Source organism: Lissotriton vulgaris, chromosome 6 (genome assembly GCF_964263255.1).
Source record: "Lissotriton vulgaris chromosome 6, aLisVul1.2, whole genome shotgun sequence".
Classification (NCBI taxonomy): domain Eukaryota; kingdom Metazoa; phylum Chordata; class Amphibia; order Caudata; family Salamandridae; genus Lissotriton; species Lissotriton vulgaris.
In genome coordinates this window covers 845,878,456-845,890,598 of record NC_141694.1, presented here as the reverse complement: position 1 = coordinate 845,890,598, position 12,143 = coordinate 845,878,456, and the positions used below count along the sequence as shown (strand labels likewise).

Sequence of the window (12,143 nt, the reverse complement as noted above, 5' to 3'; positions counted from 1 at the left end):
CCTTGATGAATCAAAACAGCATTTAGCGAAGAGAAGCAGAAGCCTCATCAACCAGAGCATTAAGAAGGAAACTGCTTTAGCTAAAGACTAATATACAATCCATGAACACACACAAACACCACTGTCAGGAGTACTTTGAATCATCTTTAAATGTAGGTATCACATGAAATTAAGGACTACTTCATGTTCTAGATTTACACGGAAGCCATGTCACAAAAGGACGAATGGCCAAAGAGACGACTGAAATCTAATAGCCACTCCCTTCCTCATAGTTCATCTGTATGGTATGTGCTCAATGCCCAAGTTCCACACTTTACAGGGGAATCTTACTGGTCTGTAGGTCATGCATTAATTGACTGAACCCTACAACCAAATTATTTCAGTGGCATCTGCACACTCATACCCATTTATTGGAGATATTAATTTCAATTATTTGCCTTTCACTGGAGTTCTTATCGAAATACTAATACATTGAACACGAGTTTGCAGCCCATTCTGCAATCTCACAAGAAGTATAGGACAAACTAAATAGCGTAAAATGACTGATTTTATAAAGTTTTTTTACCCATTCCATTACTTTAAAGTTGTTTCAGTTTTGCATGTTGTAGGTAGGTAGTGACTGACAAAGAAAACAAACTGAACCATTTCAAAAGAGAAAATCACATTTATGGATTAATAAAGAGTGCCTACATACAACAGCAGTTGGAAGATTTGACTCATTATAATGATATTGGGCACACAAGCTAATTCTGTCTCCTCAAAAAGATCAGTGCAAGCAGAGCTTTAACAATACATTAAAAGTTTTCCGACTACACCACTTTTAGCACATCACCACAAACTGAATCTGACTCCAGTCTGCAAATGGCTTCTCAAAACGGTGAAGCCAATTCATCAACTGAATTTTGTACAAGTTGTACTACAGTAGCACTATTTACTACAGAATGGAATTCACAAACCTAGGAGTGTAAATCTCCACCGCCACTTCTCCCATGTTTTCTATCAGGAGATTATCACACGTGTAAGTTTACTGTTTAGTAGTAAATGTGAGAATGGGGAGTGGCTGAAAAAGAGGCCTTGTTACTACTAAATGGGAGGTTTTCGAAAGGGACATGTACCCAACTACAAAAGAGTAAGCCCGTTGCTATTCATCAACTGCACTTCTAAAGTTATCACAGCCAAAAATGAATCAAACCAGTAGTATATTTATTCCAATTCAGAGCTAGAGAACGTCCAGCACCACAAGTGGCCAACCACTATTACTGCAACACCCTCCCATAGAAAATAATGGCGGCAAAGGCTTAAACTAAAAGCAGACAGAAAATAATCTATGTATATAAAAACAAATGTAGGTCTGTCTGTCCGTTTGTCCTTTATGTATTACTACACCATTCATCCGATTGGCATGAAACTTTGGGAAGTTGTTGAGTACACTCCCGCGAAGGTTTCTGGCAAAAATAAAATGTCTCTTTCTGGAGGCAGGTTTCCCCAAAAAACAGTAGAAGGTCAAAAAAATAAAATTCTACTTGAGCAGTCTCCTACTGGAATCTAAGATCCCATTTTTTGACCTAATGTAAACCCTTGCATGAAAAAATATGTATGATACCAGCAACCACATTTTATTCTGAAATCAACATTTAAATGATTTGTATGAAATCTCCTGATATTTGATAGAAATACACAATTTCACAGCTCTTACAAATCAGTTCATGTCATACAAGGGTAAACGGTTCATCAGTGGCCCCAGATTGGGTCTAAATCTATTAGTCCTGAAGTCCTGTTCCCTGCAACTATTGTTTCATTTCCAGGGTGTAACAATCCTGCTATGTTTCTTAGTAGGTATGTACAGAAACAAGTTGTAAATTGTACTTTGGTTCATTATTGTATCAAATCCTCCTTTTTTTATAATCTCTAGATGTAATGTATTTCTTCTCCTTTTATACAATGCTCCAGTGTTTTTAAGTCTGATTTGCGCTTTACAAAACAATATAAAATAATAATAATAATTAAGTAGCCAAACAGGGTGCTGTGAATAATCAATGTGTGTTATCTTACATTCTTACAAGCGGTATAAGAAAACTGAATTATTATTACAGGGTCATGAGCACATACATATTTAAGTGTTGTACGTCATTTCCTGGTGTCACTCGCTGCACCCTCGGCCACGTGAATAGCAGTGTTTCAAGCTATGTGCCCTAAAGCGCTGAAGGCATGGCACTACGCAGTGGGACTGAGGCATCAGAATACAAACTCGACGCGACTGAGCGCCGGATGTAATTCTCTGCTATTATTGTTGGCAGACAAAAATTAATTAAACGCAAATTGCAGAACTGGCTGCCACCTCGGAGAATTCTCACCCACGGTAGCAAACAAGGTCGTGGCTTCCAAGAAACCGACGACGGTCTAGATTGTGACGGACAACTACATTTCTTGCGTGATTTCTTTCATGCCTGCAGTAACTTCCCTCCCCGAGGTAAGGCCCCGAAATGTATGTGAGCTGAACTAATGTTAGTATTTTTGTTTTTTGCATCCAGATGAACCAGAATGTGCCAATCAATGTTTAATTGTGTATCAAAGCGCCGTGGGCAACACAAGAGCAAGGGCAACGCGCACAACCAAGCGTTGTGATTGTGGTGAACTTTAGAGAGCTTCGTTTGTTCTGGAGGTGGACACGCGCACACGCTAAGACTGGCACAAAGGCTATTCTTATATTCCAGATTGTGTTCAGGCCTTCTTTTAGTACCGAGCTGTCTGCACTGGAGTGCTTCAAGCGGTCATCCAAAGCCCTCATGGCCATATTGTCTAGACAGCAAACGAGCTAACAGCCCTACTTCCTGTGTAACTGAAAAAAACGCACGTTCTCTGGAATTACAGGGGCCAGCAGGGACACGCTTTCCATTCACTTCCACAAGCCCCTGGAGCAAGTTTACTGTTTGCAGGCTTCGTATGGCACGTGAGTGAGTGAAAGGTTTATTGCATTATTAATTAAAATCGTCACAATAACACCACAACACGTTTAGAAGAATTTCAGTGCATCGCATTCAAAACAAAGCAAATTAACATTGTAAACTTTCCATAGTGCGAGATCCAAACCATTTCAAGCGTCGTGCAAGTGCCTTTCACTAAAAGTGCGACATAAAGTGCAGACAACCCAGTCGCCAGTCTTTCGAAGCAATTAATGCACTTACTATATTTTCATATATATGGTTAAAATGGCATGCAACTCCAACAGTGCTATCAAGATAGTCATTTCATCAATGCAGCATGTTAATAAAAACGATAACTATGGGTTTCAAAAAATTAAAGTTGTCAAACGGGCAAGAAAGGTCATTAACGTAAACAGAAATGTCGAATCGTTAAAGCAACGACGAAGTGTACCAGAGATTAAAACCGATCTACAGTTCACCAATCAGAATTCACTCCAGTCGAATATTAAAACCAGGGCAAATTTGTGATTAGTGCATGCGCCATACCATACACCAGAGGGGAAAATATTGCAGTCCGCCATGAAAGTGCCCCAGTGCTCAAACATGAGCCCAAGTTAATAAATTATGTTCCCTCAAACGTTCCTTCAACTCTTTTTTTTTATCGCAAAAGATGCTTTTCATAATATGCGATTTCTTAATCTCAAAAACAAAATACACCAGAGGCCCGAACTACTTGTTAATGTGGTTCTTTAGAACCCCTCCTCGCTCAGCCACCAACTGCTATTATTACAGAATTAAAGGCTATTGTACCTTTACAACAACCGACTGAAGACTGCGAGGCATGGTGCAGCCGGTTTCACGTGGAAACAACATTTTGCATTGAGGGAGGTAGGGGAAGTCTCCTTTCTGAACTTGACACTTCCACAACTTTGGAAGGAAATGACATCACCCAGATGACTCGTCCACAGTGAAAAGGTCAATTTGAAAGATAACGTGGCTTTCCAAGCACACGACAGATGCCACAACCCAACTCCCCAAAAATCTATTATTAAAACAGGAAAATGGATTTGTCTAGATTCTAAGAGGCAATTTCTTCTGTTTATGACAGACACAATTTGGTAGACTGTCCGAGGTGTGTTGGGCAACTCTGCCCCAGACCCACCAAGCCTTAAAATATTTTTACTGTGAGAGGAGGAGGAGGGGCGAGGAGGATCTTGGAGGGGGCAGAGTCACAATAAGGGCGGGGTTTTCATCCCTGCGCTGCCTTACCAGCCAATGAGGGGCGTTCGTGGGAACAGGCTTTAGAGGTGCTCTCACCAGGGCAGGCCCTCAGACTCCCTGACAAAGACAGTAAAAGATTACAAACATGTACTCGTACATTATCTACTACAAAGAGCCAGAGGACCATACAATGGAACTAAAAATGCTGTACAAATACATAAAACACATTGACATGACTCCATATGTATCTCCAGCTACAAATGCCTAGTCAGGATACCGTTTGTGGTTTCCAAGATGACTTCCTGCTCCCTGTTTGTGCAGGGCTCTTAAGCCTGAACAGGGTCTTGCTTATGCTAAACAAAATAAGAAATTAAACTGTCCCTCCGTAATTAAAATGTTTTTTGAACAAAAGGGTCAAATGCTTTTGTGCTCTGTCCCAATGGCAGAAGGCATACCGCACAACATTATGCGATATGGTACATCTCTGTAGTCTTCAGAAGGAGACTACAAAAGCCACATGTTTGTAAAGAGTGGTGCAGCTGAACTAATCTTGCAATAAATGTCTCGTTTAGCGGTCTTTAGAAAAACAAATGTGCCAGCGAGTGGCTCAGTAAGGTTCCACTACTGTCACCCGTTGCTCTTGGGGTCTCATTAGAAAGGTTTAGAATCTCATTTTCAAGGAATAGTCATGAATCGACACCAGCACCTGGAACCTGTTTTAATGGCATTATTATTATCCTATTTAGAGTAATTCTATAGTACGTGTACAAAACTTGAGAGCATTAGAGTGGTTTACAAAGAGCAAAGAAAGAAGAGAAAATGAATATACACTGCACAATAATATATACAATAATTGGTATGAATAACCAAACCGCGAAAAGCAAAAGAATATGCAAATCTTAACCATGATGACAAACACAGATTACTGGATTTAAGTAGATCATAAAGTTAAGTAAGCACTGGCCCTTTAAACATATATACAAAAGCCCACTGCATTTTTATATTTTAGTGTGGTTCTCCAGTTTATCATCTTTCTGCCCTACCTGCATGTTGACACTTTTTCTGTCTCCAACCAACACCCTAGTCAACCTTCACCCCGAAAAAGGATGATTGGGATCCTAATGGCAATTGAAGCACTTTGCAATGCGGTCAGAGGTAATATGAAGGAGAACACAGTACAATAACGTTTAATAAAACCCACACCTTAGGATGACTATTTACACCCAAGTCTGGACTGACAGGCATATTGCTCTGAAAACATTCCAGGTCTGAAAACATTCCAGCTCATAAAACATTCCCCCTCCCACTTCTGCTTGACCCCTGAATACCAAGGTTGCCTAGTTTTTTTTCCAATTCCACCGCCTTACACTTTGGTTTCGTTATCTCACTCCTGTAGGATCTCTTTATGTTTTCACGCTTTGTCATTAACCTTTGTGATCCCCCTCCATTTGCTGCCCAGCTCTCTTGTTGATTCAAAGCCTGACGATGATAATCAAGTCTCTAACTCGAGCCCCTGCACAGCGGATCCAGCGCTGCAGAGGGCGAGGCTGGGCTTGATTGAACCGCCGCCTTCCTCGCGGTGCACAGGCCACGCCCACTTATTTAGGCCACGCCCCCGCTCGCCAGCATACTTAAAGCGCTGATAACAAGCGCTGCTGGACTTCACTAATCTCCTGAGGCACAGCCGGGAGCCACGCTCTTACTGCTCTTTTTAAAAATTGAATTGTGTTCTATTCTTTTTAAATCCTTGTTATTTACCTGACACTCGAGCCCCTGCACAGCGGATCCAGCGCTGCAGAGGGCGAGGCTGGGCTTGATTGAACCGCCGCCTTCCTCGCGGTGCACAGGCCACGCCCACTTATTTAGGCCACGCCCCTTCCTTCACCAATCCTCTACCAGCATATAGGATGTGTCCATACCGGAAGCGCAGCGGATGAGCGCAGCGGGCGCGCCGTCTGCGCGCCGAAGGCGCGCCTAAGGCAAGCCCGTCTGCGCCCGTCCGCGACCGGACGGGGCCCGGGCCATGTCACTCTGCCCAATCTACTACCCTCACTCCCAGGGACTTGATTGCCCTACATTCACTGAGGTCACTGGATACCACCAGCTCCACATGCCTGCAACAACTAGGTATTTATCAACCCCGGAGTACCTTTCCTGAGCTACAGTCCCTCCCGTCCCTTCTCACTTCCGAACCCTCAGCTCATCCTTCTCCTCCTAAACCCCCACTTGCTCAGGCACCCGCCAATATGGAATTAGCGGTTATGTACCTTAATACTCGTTCACTTGTCAGACACCAACTTGACATCTTCCACCTCCTAGACTCGGACCGACCCGATATTCTTCTCCTAACCGAGACTTGGCTGACTGAGGACTCCTCCCCTGACATCCTAGCAGCCACCCCTCCAAGGTATTATATACTTCATGCCAATAGGCCTGCGGGCAAACTAGGAGGCGGCGTAGCCGCCATTATCAATCTCTCCCTCAGGTTCACTTCCCTCTCCCTCCTCAACATCCCTCAGGTGGACTGTCTGGGAATCAGACTTGAATCTTCTGTCTCCCCTCTTACCTGCGTTTTGGTTTACCGTCCTCCACAATCTATGCCCAATTTCTATTCGAACTTTGGTGACCTGCTCTCTCAGCTCACCATCAACAATTCTAAACTCCTAGTCCTGGGAGACTTCAATTACTGGCCGGCAGATACCCATGAAAGCCCTCAATCCCTGGCTTTCACTGATCTTTTAACTGGGCTTAACGGTACCCAACACATTCATCTACCCACTCACTCCAAGGGACACACCCTTGACCAGGTGTGGACCTATAACCTTGAAATCAAGTCGCTCACGATCTCTCCTTGTCACTGGTCCGACCACCATTTAATTTCTTTTCTCCTCCTGGTTCCTCCCCCGCCCCCGCGCAGCCGAGGCCCTAGCCTCCAAGCTCGCAACTGGAACAAAGCAGACCTTGACCTATTCCTCACCTCTCTATCACCCTCGGCTTTGGTCACTCTAGGCCCCATCGACTCCCAAGAAGCTGCACTAGTCGACTGGCTAGAACAGGCCAGCGACAAGGTTGCTCCCCTTAAACTAATAAAATCCAAGCGCCCCCACGACGCACATCGATGGTTTTCTGATAGTCTTAAAACCTTAAAACTAGGTCTCCGCCAGGCCGAACGCCGCTGGCGCAGAAACTATGACCCTGTAAAGAAACAACTCTTCCTAAAATTATTGGGAGAATACAAACTAGCCATATCAGCTGCAAAAACTGCTTACTTTTCCACCAAAATCCTTAACTCTGCGCAGAAATCAAAAGATATTTTTGCAATCGTTGACGAGCTCTCACACCCGGATAGGGTAACTCTCAAACCCCTTCCGTCTCAAGCACTCTGTGACTCCCTCAACTGTTTCTTTATAGAAAAAATTATCAAAATCAAAAACAGCATCTCCTCCACTCCCCCGGCTGCACCCTCAACTGAGGCTGCACCCTCTGTCAACCCTCAATCCTTGACTCAGTTCCCCCCGATATCAGAAGAAGTCTTCATTAGTCTACTTAAAAAAGTCTCCTCTGGTTCCCCCACAGATTGCTGCCCCCCCGCGATTCTCCGGGCTGCCTTCTCAGCCTGTCCCACCCCTCCCCTGGCCCTTTTGAACAACTCCCTTCTGCTCGGCGAGGTTCCCAGTCAGTTTAAGAACGCGGAAGTAGTACCCATCTTGAAGAAACCCAGCGCCGATCCTACAATCATGGCCAACTTCCGTCCCATTTCCCTCCTTCCCTACCTTAGCAAGGTACTTGAGTCATATGTCACCAGCATCCTCAGCTCCTTCGTTGAGGACTCCAACTTCTTGGACCCTCAACAGGCTGGGTTCAGACCAGCCTACTCAACCGAGGCGGTCATTCTCTCTGTAATGGAGGAACTCCGCAGAGGTGCTGACTCTAACGCCAGCCAAGCCTTAATCCTCCTGGACCTGTCGGCAGCCTTTGACACGGTCGACCACTCCATCTTGGTCGACCGTGTCAAGGAGGCTGGTACTGGAGGGACGGCCCTTGACTGGGTTTGTTCCTTTTTGACGAACCGCCACCAATCTGTTCGAATCTCCCAATTCTCGGCGGATAGGATGAAACTCACCTGCGGAGTCCCGCAGGGCTCGTCTTTGTCCCCACTCCTTTTTAATTTATACCTTACCCCCCTGATCCGCTCCCTCTGGGGCAGGAATGTCACTGCATTTAATTATGCAGATGACATCCAGCTCATCTTCAACCTTGACTCGCAGGAAGCGGCCCAGGATTTCCAGTCCACCCTCTGCCATATCAGTGACTGGATGGGCGCTCACCACCTTAAGCTCAACCCCGACAAGACGGAGCTCGTTCTTGTCGGAGGCTCAGCCAACCCATGGAACTCCACCTTTTGGCCCCTTTCCCTCGGCCCCCCTCCTAGTCCCGCCGAAAAAGTAAAAAGCCTAGGGGTCTACATTTCACAAGATCTTTCCATGAACCATCAGATCAGTGCCACAGTATCCTCCTGCTTCCACCAGCTCAGAAAAATCCGGAAAATAGCTCACTTCCTGACCACTGAAGCTCTCACCTTGGCGCTGCTGGCGCTAGTCATCTCCCGGATTGACTACGCCAACGCCCTATACGCAGGCATTCCGCAATACCAAATAAAGAGACTTCAGTTAATCCAGAATCAGGCTGCCCGTCTCATCTACCGTCAGCCAAAACATCACCACGTCCGTCCCCTCCTTAAAGCCCTTCATTGGCTTCCTGTGTCGGAACGCTGCAAGTTCAAACTTGGCTGCCTAACCCATAAATCCCTGGCTGGCATCGGCCCCTCTTTCATCTCCTCTCTTCTTCATCCGTACGCCCCCCCAGACACCTCCGCTCCTCCCATCACGCCCTTCTCCAGACACCTAGGTTCAGGCGAAAAAAGCACGGAGGCCTTAGATTCTCCTTCCTGGCCCCCTCACTCTGGAACTCTCTACCTCTAGACCTCAGACTCTCCTCTTCTTACCTTCACTTTCGGTCTCTCCTAAAAACTCACCTTTTCCGTGGTGTCTATACATAATGCTCTCCTTTCTCCCCTCTCTGCCTCTTCATGGGTTAGTGATCAGCGCCAAGAAACCGTCCGGTGAACGCAGCGCTCTACAAATCCTTTTTACATTACATTACATTACATTACAAAAAGGAGTGCCGGATTCCACCACATGCAACCTCAAGCACAAATTAAGCACAGAAATTTACTAGTTAAAATGGATTTTAATCCACACACCGGTCTGTACTTAATGATGCGTGCTCAGGATGCGATTTTCTGCACATTGGTGGCCAAAAAGTATTAACCACAAGACTATCTTTCTTGTGTCTCTTCTGAAAATAAGCGTGCGGGTTGCAAAAATGGCTGCTGCAATACTACAGCGGGCTCGCACACCCAGGCACCACAGCAACAAACCTGGATCTCATCCTGGATTGCCACCTTCAATTAAGGCACGTGTCTTCACCTTCGGGGTAAACTTTGTTTTCTTTTTTCGGATTCACAGATGCTATGTGAAATCACACAGCAGCAGAACTACTGCCTAGAAAGCAGTTTATCATCCAGTGCCAAAAACACTTCCAGATATGTGTAGCAAAACAAAAAAAAATCTACAATACCGAAGCAAACCTTGTCTACTATGTACATCAACATTAATTACATCAATTGCCTGGTAAACTGCTTCGATTAATAAATAATATGACCATAGATCTGGAGTATAAAAATTTAACTGGGATGGATGCAAAGATCATATGAAACAATCTTAAACGTAAAAACATTTTTTTTTAAAAGAAATCACTGTAAACCCTTTTATTTCCCACCCCTTTCATGCACAAGTCACACTTGAGCTGCAGCTATCTGAATAACCCTTTCTTCTCGACTGGCTGCCAGGTCTCTCCATGTCACAGCACATTTGAATGGGGTGGTCACATTACTCAAACACACGGACTGATACCTGCTTTCATCTCTTCTCCCCTACCTTTAAAGGGTCTAATAATATCTTGAGAGCAAGCATGGCAGCATTTCCAGCTTTTGCTTTGAAATAGCGAGAGTTGAAAAAACTAGGATAATCTTAAGTATGCGAATCAGGATGCTAATAATACATTCGCAAAATGCAGTTTCTGAACACTTAAATTCAACTTAAGTGCAAAAAAATCAGTTTAAATATCAGCTTTGGAGCCCGGAGAAAAAAATCCGGGGGTAAAGCCCCGATGCAGTCATAACATAACCACAAAGAATAAATTAAGGTACAGTGTGTACTGCACACGTTTTGCTACTTTTCTCAGTGGCGGCTTCGCCCCTTTCTAAATTAGGTTCAGTTTATCCTTTAGCGGGAGAGGTCTCACCTGGGAAGTATATGTTACTACCTATTTCATCCTATGGTGACTCTAGAAGACAAAACGTTGAGTGAGCCTGGAAAGTAGAATTGCTGCTGTGATTTGAATCGGTGATCTTCCGAATGTACATAAATCTCTGAAAGACATTTATAAGACATCCCTAACTCAACCTTATTATTAGTTTTTTTCAGTCTCCATACTATATTCACTAACCACCGAATGCAGTAGGTCATCTGCGTAGCACTGCGGCTTTGGCTGCAGGTACTAAGAAAGTTTGATAAGCTTAGCTAGTTTCTCAATCCAATCTGACATTTTATTTTACCATCAGACAATCTTTCTTGCCTTCACTAAATATTTCTGTTGTACGAATACACAAAATAAAGAAAAATATCCTTGGTTCAATGGTCTTTAACCAGTACAAGCCTTTAAGTGTTTGGAGGTCTTGAAAGAGGTGAAGGAAGAAAGGTATCGTCGCACAGAACTTTCAGGAAGGCATGTATGAACAGGAAGGAGGTGGACTAACATGCTTGGTAAAGAAGCCTTTTGCTGAAAGTGTGTTTTGCATTACTTGACCTAATATGCATGCCTCGGTTGTGAAACCAAAGTGGAGCGTTTCACGTTTTACTTCCTACAACAAATTGAACAAGACCACAAGAATCCTCTACTACAGCCACATGTTGAATGCAACACCCTGTAATAAAAGACATATGGTTGATACATTTGTCTGGCCAACTGCCTGTAAATACCCACGGCTTCTGCAATTCTTCCAGTTATTCCACTGACTTCACCTATATGAAAAGTACATGAAAAAATATCAGTGCTTCAATAGACACAGCAGTGTCTAAATTAATCAAAAAAGGGCAGAGTATAGAATTTTAAAAGCATGTGTGCTTTTTGCTGCTTTGAGCCTTTTAACACATTACAAAGATTTGTAGCTTACCTACTTCGATAAATGCTGCTTGGTTCACAGAACACATTGATAACTCAAGGCAATTTGCACCAATGCTGGTAAATGCTAAAGTTATTATCGCCATGTTGTGTTTTTATTTTGTCAACATTAAGATGCTGCCTTGGTGGTGGCACAAGATGATGTATGAAATTCCTCTTAAATAATACAAGATCTTTGTTCCCAGACTGCGAGGCGCTACTTATGCCTGTACGGCGCTCCAAGCACTCATCTTGACTCCCAAGCTTCTCATTTGGATGACGACTTGATGACGACACCTCCCTGTGAAGCCAGGGCACACACTGGTAACAGTGATCTAAAGTTCAGAACCCCCTATTCTTCTCTCAATTTCTTCAACATGAGCTCAGGAGTAATTGTTGCGTGTGAGATTATGCACCAACCTGTTAATGGTTGGAAATGTTGGTAACCTTATAAAAAAACAGACTGGGCCTCAATGCATTTGTTGAAAGATGTAGCAGTGTAAACTTAAAAGCGATCTGCCCTGCTGGGTTCCCATGACTCTGGTCATCTGTTACTGTACATACACACTCATATACACAGTTATCCTTTTCACAGTGCGATCACTGGGGACAATAAGCATTGTGGTCACTGTGTTCTGATTTACTCTTGTTGACTCAAAATTAATTATGCTGGTAAGATGGGCTCTATCTTTTCTCTAAAACTAGATTGATGGT

General features: G+C 44.0%; 1 protein-coding gene across 5 annotated transcripts in view; it reads right to left on the bottom strand.

Moving 5' to 3' along the window:
- The window catches only part of ARID1B (AT-rich interaction domain 1B), an 843,008-nt gene that overhangs the window by 290,404 nt on the left and 540,461 nt on the right, over window positions 1–12,143 (bottom strand). The window lies entirely within an intron of this gene.